Genomic DNA, 15,131 nt, shown 5'->3' with positions numbered 1-15,131 from the left:
TGTTCCATGGTGTTCCTCTGTGTTCCTTGGTGTTTCATGGTGTTCCTTGGTGTTCCATGGTGTTCCATGGTGTTTCATGGTGTTCCTTGGTGTTCCATGGTGTTCCTCTGTGTTCCTTGGTGTTCCATGGTGTTTCATGGTGTTCCATGGTGTTTCATGGTGTTCCATGGTGTTTCATGGTGTTCCTTGGTGTTCCATGGTGTTCCTTGGTGTTCCATGGTGTTCCATGGTGTTCCTTGGTGTTCCATGGTGTTCCTTGGTGTTCCATGGTGTTCCTCTGTGTTCCTTGGTGTTTCATGGTGTTCCTATGTGTTCCTTGGTGTTCCTCTATGTTCCTTGGTGTTCCATGGTGTTCCTTGGTGTTCCATGGTGTTCCATGGTGTTCCATGGTGTTCCTTGGTGTTCCATGGTGTTCCTTGGTGTTCCATGGTGTTCCTCTGTGTTCCTTGGTGTTTCATGGTGTTCCTTGGTGTTCCATGGTGTTCCTCTGTGTTCCGTGGTGTTCCTCTGTGTTCCTTGGTGTTCCATGGTGTTCCTCTGTGTTCCGTGGTGTTCCTCTGTGTTCCTTGGTGTTCCATGGTGTTCCTTGGTGTTCCATGGGGTTCCTTGGTGTTCCATGGTGTTCCTTGGTGTTCCTCTGTGTTCCTTGGTGTTCCATGGTGTTCCTTGGTGTTCCATGGTGTTCCTCTGTGTTCCGTGGTGTTCCTCTGTGTTCCTTGGTGTTCCATGGTGTTCCTTGGTGTTCCATGGGGTTCCTTGGTGTTCCATGGTGTTCCTTGGTGTTCCATGGTGTTCCTTGGTGTTCCATGGTGTTCCTCTGTGTTCCTTGGTGTTTCATGGTGTTCCTCTGTGTTCCTTGGTGTTCCATGGTGTTCCTCTGTGTTCCTTGGTGTTCCATGGTGTTCCTCTGTGTTCCTTGGTGTTTCATGGTGTTCCTCTGTGTTCCGTGGTGTTCCTCTGTGTTCCTTGGTGTTCCATGGTGTTCCTTGGTGTTCCATGGGGTTCCTTGGTGTTCCATGGTGTTCCTTGGTGTTCCATGGTGTTCCTCTGTGTTCCTTGGTGTTCCATGGTGTTCCTCTGTGTTCCTTGGTGTTTCATGGTGTTCCTCTGTGTTCCTTGGTGTTCCATGGTGTTCCTTGGTGTTCCATGGGGTTCCTTGGTGTTCCATGGTGTTCCTTGGTGTTCCATGGTGTTCCTCTGTGTTCCTTGGTGTTCCATGGTGTTCCTCTGTGTTCCTTGGTGTTTCATGGTGTTCCTCTGTGTTCCTTGGTGTTCCATGGTGTTCCTTGGTGTTCCATGGTGTTCCTCTGTGTTCCTTGGTGTTTCATGGTGTTCCTCTGTGTTCCTTGGTGTTCCTCTGTGTTCCTTGGTGTTCCATGGTGTTCCTTGGTGTTCCATGGTGTTCCATGGTGTTCCTTGGTGTTCCATGGTGTTCCTTGGTGTTCCATGGTGTTCCTCTGTGTTCCTTGGTGTTTCATGGTGTTCCTTGGTGTTCCATGGTGTTCCTCTGTGTTCCTTGGTGTTCCATGGTGTTCCTTGGTGTTCCATGGTGTTCCTCTGTGTTCCGTGGTGTTCCTCTGTGTTCCTTGGTGTTCCATGGTGTTCCTTGGTGTTCCATGGGGTTCCTTGGTGTTCCATGGTGTTCCTTGGTGTTCCATGGTGTTCCTCTGTGTTCCTTGGTGTTCCATGGTGTTCCTCTGTGTTCCTTGGTGTTCCTTTGTGTTCCTCTGTGTTCCATGGTGTTCCTCTGTGTTCCTCTGTGTTCCTTGGTGTTCCTCTGTGTTCTTTGGTGTTCCATGGTGTTCCTTGGTGTTCCATGGTGTTCCATGGTGTTCCTTGGTGTTTCATGGTGTTCCTCTGTGTTCCTTGGTGTTCCTTGGTGTTCCTTGGTGTTCCTTGGTGTTCCTCTGTGTTCCTTGGTGTTCCATGGTGTTCCTTGGTGTCCCTCTGTGTTCCTTGGTGTTCCATGGTGTTCCTTGGTGTTCCTCTGTGTTCCATGGTGTTCCTTGGTGTTCCATGGTGTTCCTTGGTGTTCCATGGTGTTCCATGGTGTTCCTTGGTGTTCCATGGTGTTCCTCTGTGTTCCTTGGTGTTCCATGGTGTTCCATGGTGTTCCTTGGTGTTCCTCTGTTTTCCTTGGTGTTCCTCTGTGTTCCATGGTGTTCCATGGTGGTCCTTGGTGTTCCTCTGTGTTCCTTGGTGTTCCATGGTGTTCCTTGGTGTTCCATGGTGTTCCTTGGTGTCCCTCTGTGTTCCTTGGTGTTCCATGGTGTTCCTTGGTGTTCCTCTGTGTTCCATGGTGTTCCTTGGTGTTCCATGATGTTCCTTGGTATTCCTTGGTGTTCCATGGTGTTCATTGGTGTTCCATGGTGTTCCATGGTGTTCCTTGGTGTTCCATGGTGTTCCTCTGTGTTCCTTGGTGTTCCATGGTGTTCCATGGTGTTCCTCTGTGTTCCATGGTGTTCCTTGGTGTTCCATGGTGTTCCTTGGTGTTCCATGGTGTTCCATGGTGTTCCATGGTGTTCCATGGTGTTCCTTGGTGTCCCTCTGTGTTCCTTGGTGTTCCATGGTGTTCCTTGGTGTTCCTCTGTGTTCCATGGTGTTCCTTGGTGTTCCTCTGTGTTCCATGGTGTTCCATGGTGTTCCATGGTGTTCCTTGGTGTTCCTTGGTGTTCCTTGGTGTTCCTTGGTGTTCCATGTTGTTCCTTGGTGTTCCATGGGGTTCCTTGGTGTTCCATGGTGTTCCTTGGTGTTCCATGGTGTTCCGTGGGCTGCAGATATTCCAATATATCAGATCTTTTGATCCCAGGGTCACAACAGTGTCAGCCAGGCAGGCTTACCAAACCCCTGGTGGTTACTGCTCCAGCACCACAGCTCATTACCCAGCGGTGTTACGGCGGTGATACCGCCTAATGAATCTGTCTCTAATCATGTTATTTGTAAGTGCCTCACACAGCGTTTGTCGGTTAAAACATGTTGTTGCTCTCTCTCACCCACATCCCTAACAAGAACCCCTGCTATAGAAATAAGCCTTTTTAGTCTCTGTGGGACATCTTGTAAAACAACCCTGCCATCCGTTTTAGTTATGCTTGATTTGCCTGTTTATTTCAGAGCAGTCTAATCTGAATTCTAATTGGAATCAGTTGAGTGATGAAAACCATTTGGATTGTATTGGTATTATTTATTTATCTGCTGGTTTAAAAGGACTTGAGGCTATGGATATAAACCTGGGCTTTTCTTCTGTCCTCCTTACCACCACCCTGTCAATATATAAAACACCTCCCACTCAGGAGTTGATTACTAAGCCTGCCAAGAATTTGATCATAAACGTTACAAGTATGTAATAAACCGTTTTGAAAATGTGCAGCAGCAGCAACATTGTTCTAATCATTTTGCAAATATTGCCTCAGAGGAATAAAAACCACATCACCCTAAGATCCAATTTGTGCTACACTCACCAATTACTTTCACGGTCCACTTCCCATCTAATATAGAAAGGCCAGATTATCCTCTGTGTGTCTGGGCGCTGCCTTCACACACACCCCAATTACTAACACTAATTGGAAAAATGCTTCATGTGACAATTTTTTCAAACTTGACTTGTCCCCTTTCTTCTGAAAATATTTACACTCATTTACCGTGTCTGTGTGTAGCCTCCAAGATAACTGAACTCTTCTTATGGGAAATATGTTCCTGTATTCATTCATTTATGATGTACTATTAGTGCCCAGGTTATCTGATCTTTGCATTGCTCTAACGGCCAGATAAAAAAAACAAGCATCAGTCTCCCTAATTAAACTGAACTTTAATTCATCTTCATGTAATATGTGTCAGTTAATTACATGTTTCTGTTTGGTTTGGGTCTTTCATTTCTGAAATACAATAGGTCTACATTGTTATATCATAACAATAGGCCTACATCGTCACATCATAACAATAGGCCTACATCGTCACATCATAACAATAGGCCTACATCATCACATCATAACAATAGGCCTACATCGTCACATCATAACAATAGGCCTACATCGTCACATCATAACAATAGGCCTACATCATCACATCATAACAATAGGCCTACATCATCACATCATAACAATAGGCCTACATCGTCACATCATAACAATAGGCCTACATCGTCACATCATAACAATAGGCCTACACCATCACAGCATAACAATAGGCCTACATCGTCACATCATAACAATAGGCCTACATCGTCACATCATAACAATAGGCCTACATCGTCACATCATAACAATAGGCCTACATCATCACATCATAACAATAGGCCTACATCGTCACATCATAACAATAGGCCTACATCATCACATCATAACAATAGGCCTACATCGTCACATCATAACAATAGGCCTACATCATCACATCATAACAATAGGCCTACATCATCACATCATAACAATAGGCCTACATCATCACATCATAACAATAGGCCTACATCATCACATCATAACAATAGGCCTACATCATCACATCATAACAATAGGCCTACATCATCACATCATAACAATAGGCCTACATCATCACATCATAACAATAGGCCTACATCATCACATTACATTTACATTTACATTTAAGTCATTTAGCAGACGCTCTTATCCAGAGCGACTTACAACACATCATAACAATAGGCCTACATCATCACATCATAACAATAGGCCTACATCATCACAGCATAACAATAGGCCTACATCATCACAGCATAACAATAGGCCTACATCATCACATCATAACAATAGGCCTACATCATCACAGCATAACAATAGGCCTACATCATCACATCATAACAATAGGTCTACATCATCACATCATAACAATAGGCCCACATCATCACATCATAACAATAGGCCCACATCATCACATCATAACAATAGGCCTACATCATCACATCATAACAATAGGCCTACATCATCACAGCATAACAATAGGCCTACATTGTTATATCATAACAATAGGCCTACATCATCACATCATAACAATAGGCCTACATCATCACATCATAACAATAGGCCTACATCATCACAGCATAACAATAGGCCTACATCATCACATCATAACAATAGGCCTACATCATCACATCATAACAATAGGCCTACATCATCACAGCATAACAATAGGCCTACATCATCACAGCATAACAATAGGCCTACATCATCACATCATAACAATAGGCCTACATCATCACATCATAACAATAGGCCTACATCGTCACATCATAACAATAGGCCTACATCGTCACAGCATAACAATAGGCCTACATCATCACATCATAACAATAGGCCTATATCATCACATCATAACAATAGGCCTACATCATCACATCATAACAATAGGCCTACATCGTCACAGCATAACAATATGCCTACATCATCACATCATAACAATGGGCCTACATCATCACAGCATAACAATAGGCCTACATCATCACAGCATAACAATAGGCCTACATCATCACAGCATAACAATAGGCCTACATCATCACAGCATAACAATATGCCTACATCATCACATCATAACAATAGGCCTACATCATCACAGCATAACAATAGGCCTACATCGTCACAGCATAACAATAGGCCTACATCATCACATCATAACAATAGGCCTACATCATCACATCATAACAATAGGCCTACATCATCACAGCATAACAATAGGCCTACATCATCACATCATAACAATAGGCCTACATCATCACATCATAACAATAGGCCTACATCATCACAGCACAACAATAGGCCTACATCATCACAGCATAACAATATGCCTACATCATCACATCATAACAATAGGCCTACATCATCACAGCATAACAATAGGCCTACATCATCACATCATAACAATAGGCCTACATCATCACATCATAACAATAGGCCTACATCATCACATCATAACAATAGGCCTACATCATCACATCAAAACAATTGTCATACATAATCACATCATAACAATAGGCCTACATCGTCACATCAAAACAATTGTCATACATAATCACATCATAACAATAGGCCTGCATCATCACATCATAACAATAGGTCTACATCATTACATCATAACATAAGACCTACATCATCACAATAGACTAACATCATCACAATAGGCCTAAATCATCACATCATAACATAATGCCTACATCATAATAGTAGGCCTACATCATCACATCATAACATAAGACCTACATCATCACAATAAACTAACATCATCACAATAGGCCTAAATCATCACATCATAACATAATGCCTACATCATAACAATAAGCCTACATCATCACATCATAAAAGAGGATCAAAGAATACAGACATAAAAGTGTTGAGATAACACTGCCTTAGATTGCTTAGAGTTGTTAGATTGTAGTGTAAACTGACCATTGCACTTTATTTACAGCTTGGTTTGTGTTGTACTACAGCAGCAGTCCAGCAGCAGTACTGCTAGCTCACTACAGCGCTCTGTTTATGAGGCAGCACAAATGTCATGCATGGAGTAACAGAGGGGTGCTTGGGTAGCCAAGAAGTCAGGACAAATCGTGGTGAGGCTGAGGTGTGGACCAGTGAGGTTGAGTAGGACACTAATGTGTGTGAACTGGGAGTCACATCCAATGGCTGCTTCTACCCTGAGAGCTGAGTGTAGCTGGAGGACTTGACTGAGAAGGAAGAGAGAAACATCCAACTTATCCCATTCTAACATGTTCAACAATAAACTGAGGTTCACTCTGTATAGAGAATGACAGGTTTTAGGAAGCAAGGATCTGCACTAAAAGGTAGCATACAATTACTAAAAAGGAATTTTCAAACTTAAACAACCAATTTTTGTCACCGTGCCTTAGGCTACACATAAAAAGTGAATTGGTCTGGCATGGAATTGAGATTTTTCCTCTCCTTTTTGAGGCATGACACACTTTACATCTTGTCAGAAGTGCTGTGCTAACACAAAAAGCTTTTCATCAGCGAGGGCCTCTGGGAGTTGTGTTCATGCTGCTATCAAAATGGTTGCCTGTTTCCTATTTCAAAATGCTCTGAAACTGCTCTCTCTCTGCCCCAAATCAAAGCATTTAGCATGCACTCTCTTCTCTGTTTTGGCAATATATTAAATGAAAATTCTGAAGATTGGACCTCGAAGTACCATTTAACGGTTCATTTTCATTTGATCTGTTTATGGTGTTAAGGATGAACAAAAATTCAGGAGAAACGACCAGACTTGGATTTAACACTTAACTAGCTGAACACAGCTAGGGTTGGGGTGAAGGTTAGGGATAGTGTTACATATCGGGTCAACCCTAACCCTGGCCTCAACCCTAATCCTAGCTTCATGTCCTTATCCCAGGTCAACCCTAACCCTGGCCTCAACCCTAATCCTAGCTTCATGTCCTTATCCCAGGTCAACCCTAACCCTGGCCTCAACCCTAATCCTAGCTTCATGTCCTTATCCCAGGTCAACCCTAACCCTGGCCTCAACCCTAATCCTAGCTTCATGTCCTTATCCCAGGTCAACCCTAACCCTGGCCTCAACCCTAATCCTAGCTTCATGTCCTTATCCCAGGTCAACCCTAACCCTGGCCTCAACCCTAATCCTAGCTTCATGTCCTTATCCCAGGTCAACCCTAACCCTGGCCTCAACCCTAATCCTAGCTTCATGTCCTTATCCCAGGTCAACCCTAACCCTGGCCTCAACCCTAATCCTAGCTTCATGTCCTTATCCCAGGTCAACCCTAACCCTGGCCTCAACCCTAATCCTAGCTTCATGTCCTTATCCCAGGTCAACACTAACCCTGGCCTCAACCCTAATCCTAGCTTCATGTCCTTATCCCAGGTCAACCATAATCCAAGCCTCAACTAGAGGTTGACACAGGAGTAAAAATTAATATCTGTCATGTCTTGTCCTGTAAAAAATGTCCCCATACTGTCCCAATCCCGCAACAGTTATATAACACATCAACAGTCCTGTCTGTCGGGTGCCCATTTTAACCGCAGAAATCAGAAATGCCTTTCTCTGTTAGCTGCACGTCTCTCCCCAGTACCTGCACTGTGCTGCATGAGTGAGTTTCCATAGCAACAGACCCATTTTGGGCTGCTCTAGAGAAGAGACAGGAGAGCGAGCTGTTAGCTTGCTTTTAACTTACTGTTAGCTAGCTATTTTACTTTGCCTGCCCAGCTGATGAAAGGGGGGTCTAAACAATATGTCCTACTAGAACTGCTTAAATCAAACAAAAATAATAATTCCTGTAGTGCCCGTTCCTGTGGACTGTTGATCCTGTCCTGTCCCAAACTTGACTAGAATTTCACTCCCGTCCCTGCAGGAATCCCACCTGATCCGTAAGACCCATGGGAATCCTGGCCCCGTGTCAACCTCAACCATAACCATAACCATAACCCTCAACCATAAGCATAACCCTCAACCCTCAACCATAACCCTCAACCATAACCATAACCCTCAACCATAACCATAACTCTCAACCATAAGCCTCAACCATAACCATAACCCTCAACCATAACCATAACCCTCAACCATAACCATAACCCTCAACCCTCAACCATAACCATAACCCTCAACCCTCAACCATAACCCTCAACCATAACCATAACCATAACCCTCAACCCTCAACCATAACCATAACCATAACCCTAACCCTAACCCTAACCTCAACCTCAACCCTCAACCCTCAACCATAACCTCAACCCTCAACCATAACCATAACCATTACCATAACCATAACCCTCAACCATAACCATAACCCTCAAACCTCAACCCTCAACCATAACCATAACCATAACCATAACCCTCAACCCTCAACCATAACCATAACCCTCAACCCTCAACCATAACCATAACCCTAACCTCCACCCTCCACCCTCAACCCTCAACCCTAACCCTAACCGGCAGCCGAGGTAGCAGCAGCTGTGTGTAAAGTAGACAATCCCACACATGCTCAGAAGATTTGATTGTTTAGCTATTGGGCAGAGGCATCCGGAGAATTCGACAAGCAGCCACTCCCTAAATTGTTTACCCGATAAAAAATATATACTTTTACCTAACTAAAAAATAAATACCTTTACACAATTCAAAAATATGTTTACCTTACAAAAAAAATGTAACCACACTAAAAATACAAGTTAAACTAATCTAATTAATTTTTGAATATTTATAGAGGTAGGAAGTGAGCACATGATACCAGGATACCATGAGGTCTAACAGTGGTATTTGACAGCATCAACTATTGACGTTGACATGTCACAGTAATGGCTCACACAAGAGCTGTTACCCACCCAGAGAAATGAAGACCTGTGTTCACGTGCAGTGTGATGCTTGTCTTCCCTATTCCCTAACACACTGGTCCTCAGACAATGTAGATGATCTTAACACAATACATTATCTGTGAGTGGTTTGCTAAAAGTGTGGTGATAATTGTCTTATGTGTCATATTAAAATGGACATGGGAGACATTCACAAGCCCAGGTTGCAATGCATTAATTACAGTTGACGCTAAGTAACAGTGAACAGCGCTTTGCGTGCTGAGCCCCCCAGTGAAAAATGAGATGACAAAGAAGGTAATTTCCTCTTTCTCTCAAGCTGGTGTGTAATTGTGTGTGGGACAGATAGAGGGTGAATGAGCAGGGGAGGGTCTACCGTAGCCCTCTCCCTCTATGCTCCATCTGATAGGCGTTAATTCAGCCTGATTATACAGATGGATTGAAATATACAGTAAGACAGGAAATCACTCCAATTATGCCAAGTTGATTGAAATTTGGAGCCCACTCCATGGAACGCTGGGAATGAACTGGGAGGAGTCATCTCTTACAGACAGGAACCGGACCATTACTACACTGTAGACTGCATGATACAAGAAAACAACAACAATGTGGTACTAGTGAGACAGGAGGTTGAGACTCTCTATGGCCATGACCTCCGACCTGAGATAGGAGATTGAGGCTCTCTATGACCATGACCTCAGACCTGCGACAGGAGGTTGAGGCTCTCTATGGCCATGACCTCCGACCTGAGACAGGAGATTGAGGCTCTCTATGACCATGACCTCAGGCCTGAGACAGGAGATTGAGGCTCTCTATGGCCATGACCTCAGACCTGAGACAGGAGGTTGAAGCTCTCTATGGCCATGACCTCAGAGCTGAGACAGGAGGTTGAGGCTCTCTATGGCCATGACCTCCGACCTGAGACAGGAGGTTGAGGCTCTCTATGGCAATGACCTCCGACCAGAGACAGAAGGTTTAGGCTCTCTATGGCCATGACCTCAGACCTGAGACAGGAGGTTGAGGCTCTCTATGGCCATGACCTCCGACCTGAGACAGGAGATTGAGGCTCTCTATGGCCATGACCTCCGACAGGAGGTTGAGGCTCTCGATGGCCATGACCTCAGACCTGAGACAGGAGGTTGAGGCTCTCTATGGCCATGACCTCCGACCTGAGACAGGAGATTGAGGCTCTCTATGGCCATGACCTCCGACCTGAGACAGGAGGTTGAGGCTCTCGATGGCCATGACCTCAGAGCTGAGACAGGAGGTTGAGGCTCTCTATGGCCATGACCTCAGACCTGAGACAGGAGGTTGAGGATGGCCATGACCTCCGACCTGAGACAGGAGGTTGAGGCTCTCTATGGCCATGACCTCCGACCTGAGACAGGAGATTGAGGCTCTCTATGGCCATGACCTCCGACCTGAGACAGGAGGTTGAGGCTCTCGATGGCCATGACCTCAGAGCTGAGACAGGAGGTTGAGGCTCTCTATGACCATGACCTCAGACCTGAGACAGGAGGTTGAGGCTCTCTATGGCCATGACCTCCGACCTGAGACAGGAGGTTGAGGCTCTCTATGACCATGACCTCAGGCCTGAGACAGGAGATTGAGGCTCTCTATGGCCATGACCTCCGACCTGAGACAGGAGGTTGAGGCTCTCTATGGCAATGACCTCCGACCAGAGACAGAAGGTTTAGGCTCTCTATGGCCATGACCTCAGACCTGAGACAGGAGGTTGAGGCTCTCTATGGCCATGACCTCCGACCTGAGACAGGAGATTGAGGCTCTCTATGGCCATGACCTCCGACAGGAGGTTGAGGCTCTCGATGGCCATGACCTCAGACCTGAGACAGGAGGTTGAGGCTCTCTATGGCCATGACCTCCGACCTGAGACAGGAGATTGAGGCTCTCTATGGCCATGACCTCCGACCTGAGACAGGAGGTTGAGGCTCTCGATGGCCATGACCTCAGAGCTGAGACAGGAGGTTGAGGCTCTCTATGGCCATGACCTCAGACCTGAGACAGGAGGTTGAGGCTCTCTATGGCCATGACCTCCGACCTGAGACAGGAGGTTGAGGCTCTCTATGGCCATGACCTCCGACAGGAGGTTGAGGCTCTCTATGGCCATGACCTCAGACCTGAGACAGGAGGTTGAGGCTCTCTATGGCCATGACCTCAGACCTGAGACAGGAGGTTGAGGCTCTCTATGGCCATGACCTCCGACAGGAGGTTGAGGCTCTCTATGGCCATGACCTTAGACCTGAGACAGGAGGTTGAGGCTCTCTATGACCATGACCTCAGACCTGAGACAGGAGGTTGAGGCTCTCTATGGCCATGACCTCAGACCTGAGACAGGAGGTTGAGGCTCTCTATGACCATGACCTCAGACCTGAGACAGGAGGTTGAGGCTCTCTATGGCCATGACCTCCGACCTGAGACAGGAGGTTGAGGCTCTCTATGGCCATGACCTCAGACCTGAGACAGGAGGTTGAGGCTCTCTATGGCCATGACCTCCGACCTGAGACAGAGGAGAATCACAACATTCAGAGTGGTGGAGCCGGAAGACATATCACTTCTCTCCACCAACACAGTCCTTGTGGTTCCAATCTCAAAGCCCAGTAATGAAGATAGATCAATGCTATGAATTTACTGACATTAACACAAGAGGCATGCAAACCCATCTTCTCTATTGTCTCAGTGCCATGGTCTTTAAGCACATCATTTTGCAAAAGGCCAGGATTCAATCCAAGGCGCATTGCTATTTACCTTTATTTAATCGGGGACTCACCATGGAGACCAGTGTATGTTTTACGAGGGAGCCCTGCATATACCATTTAATAAAATTCATCAAACATCAAATACAATATGAACCAAGTAAAATACAGCACAACACATATTGTACAGACAAACCCACATTTTTTTGCAAAAAAATAAGAACATTAAAATATATATTTTGGGGGGAGTGATTACCTGTTTTGCATGATATGTTGGCCATAATATGTGTCACATATCAGTTTGCAAACAATGTAAAAACATGTATATATCATTGAGTTATTAAAGCTGCATACAAACATACATCTTTTTTTGTTTTCTTGAGTAAGGGAGCTCCAAAATGCAGGCGTTTCAGCCTAGCTCAGTGCTTTCTGTGGTGGTGGGGCAAGCCAGCAGACAATACGGAGCGTTGCGTCATGATTGGTTAAGTGTTCTGTCACTCATGGGAACACTACATCACCGCCAAGTCTAAGGGTAGAGCTTGAAAATTCAAGCACCTTGGGTGCTGCCATAGAGTTACATTAGAAGTGCCCATCCAAGAAGGCTCGAGGTCATTGGCCACAGATAAATGAACATCAAATCACGTTATATCTACAGTAGCTTCGATTGGACAGTTGGGGCCGACAGATAAAACAGATAAAACATAAACAAACAGAATGGATCAGAATGAATCAAGCCGACAATCTACTGGCAAATCCGTTTTAATCCTTGTCATATGAATATAAATATTGAGGAGAAATTATAGATGAAACATATCGGTGCTCATCAGCCATTGGATATAAACATTACACAACAAGTTGGAAATCGCAAATTCAACAGTGAGTGGTTTGGAAGGAATCAGTGGCTGACTGCCAGCATTGCAAAGCAATCATTAGCATGCTATTCAGTGGAGTGGCTGTGTAGTCCCAAGTCTAAGATTAAGGGTCTCTTTTCCTAGTTTAAAATGATAAATATTCAACATTGGCCATGCTGCCAATGAAGCATGATTTGTGCCACTCACAAAACAACTGTTAACTCTGAATCTGACTTCAGTGAGACAACTGGAAGTGGGGAATAAACGAGCTCCGACTGTGAAAATAGGTTTTGAACGGTCAACTCAGAATTGTAAATCGGGAATTCGGGCCTCTTTCTAGAGCTACGACCTGAAGTTCACTGACGTCATCATGATTCAACTGTTTTGTTGAGTTCCCAGTTGTCTTGAAAGCACCATAAATCCAGAGAATGCCCGACTATGATGACAAATTTTACCCACGAAGGACCCACGAAGGACCATGCCACCCTCCTGTTCAAATGAACATTCTATCTATCTGAATTCTATCACTATACATTTAGAAAGTGCTGAACAAATAGTTATATTGACTACGTCCATTCTAGCTCGCTTGATTAATGTCTTAATCAAAATTACGGATGGCCTCTTATCCGCTTGTCATCCCCTTATGCCATAGTTTGTACGTCTAAATTGTCAGTAGAAACCACATTTGTGTTTAGGGTTAGGGTTATCAGCTATGTTTTTTTAAGTCAGTAAAATAGGCTGAATGAACTGTTGTACTGACAGACAAGGCTCTGCTGATAGCCAGGTGTAGCAGTGGTAAGGTGTTGGGACTGCTGTTGGGACTCTGTTGTTGGGACAGGTTTATGTAGGCCCTAACAGTTTGTGGGCACCGTTTGTCACCATTATAGTGCAATTCATGTATTGTTTAATGTTGTGTTGTGGCCATGCATCACACCTTGTTTTTTTTGCCCCACCAAGATTGACAAAATCGCCACTGCTAGGACACAAACGCATTTATTCGGAATCTGAGGTCATCCCAAACACGTGGAGCAAGAAAACCAAAGGCTGACTTATTAAGAGAAACCCCTGTGAACAGGTTTGATAACTTGTCATTTCAAATCTTAACAGTGATGTTAAGTAAGTCAGAACCTTGTGGAGCAGTGCTTTGTAAACAAAAAGAGCACAATGATGTGATCTACAGTAGGTGACTTCAAAGAGGTACAGCCAACCTTTTGGTAAAGAATACAGTGATGAGTAATAAAACTCTCATGTCATAAAATGAAGGGTGGTATGAAAAACAGCCTCCAGGGGATTAAGAAAAGAGAGAGCTGTACTTAATAGTATCACCATAATCAAAAACAGTTAGAAAGGTTGACTGCACAGTTATACAGCACTGAACATCAGACATTGTGCATTATACAGGCATTTTTCCAGACGTTTTTAGAGATTACTTTCAAGCACATTGCCGGGAAATGCTGGCTGTCTAGTTGACTGCTTTATAATGTGACTTGGATTGAATCCTGGACTTTGTCGGTACGGATAGTTAATGTAAAGGAGAAGAAGAGAATGACAGAGACAGAGACAAATCAAGAGATCGTGAGAGACAGAGACAAAGAGAAAGAGAGAAAGAGGGATAAATAAATTATATACAGTGCCTTCAGGAAAGTATTCAGACCTCTTGACTTTTTCTACATTTTGTGCGATTACAGCCTTATTCTAAAAATGGATTCAATTAGATGTTTTTTCAATCATCAATCTACACACAATACCCCATAATGACAAAGGAAAAACAAGTTTTTAGAAATGTTTCCTAATTTATAAAAAATATAAAACTGAAATAACACATTTCCATAAGTATTCATACCCTTTACTCTGTACTTTGTTGAAGCAACTTTGGCAGCGATTAAAGCCTTGATTGTTCTTGGGTATGATGCTGCAAGCTTGGCACACCTATTTGTGGAGTTTCTCCCATTCTTCTATGCAGAGCCTCTCAAGCTTTGTCAGGTTAAATGGGGAGTGTTACTGCACAGCAATTTTCAGTTCTCTCCAGTGATGTTCGATCAGGTTTAAGTCCAGGCTGTGGCTGGGCCACTCAATGACATTCAGAGACATTTACATTTAAGTCATTTAGCAGACGCTCTTATCCAGAGCGACTTACTGTCCCGAAGCCACTCCTGTGTTGTCTTGGCTCTGTGCTTAGGGTTGTTGTCCTGTTGGAAGGTGAACCTTCGCAGGAGTCTGAGATCCTGAGAGCTCTGGAGCAGGTTTTCATCAAGGATCTCTCTGTACTTTGCTCCAGTCATCATTGCCGTGATCCTGAC

The sequence above is a fragment of the Oncorhynchus keta genome, chromosome 18, assembly GCF_023373465.1.
Source record: "Oncorhynchus keta strain PuntledgeMale-10-30-2019 chromosome 18, Oket_V2, whole genome shotgun sequence".
NCBI classification, from domain to species: domain Eukaryota; kingdom Metazoa; phylum Chordata; class Actinopteri; order Salmoniformes; family Salmonidae; genus Oncorhynchus; species Oncorhynchus keta.
This window is presented reverse-complemented; position numbering follows the sequence as displayed.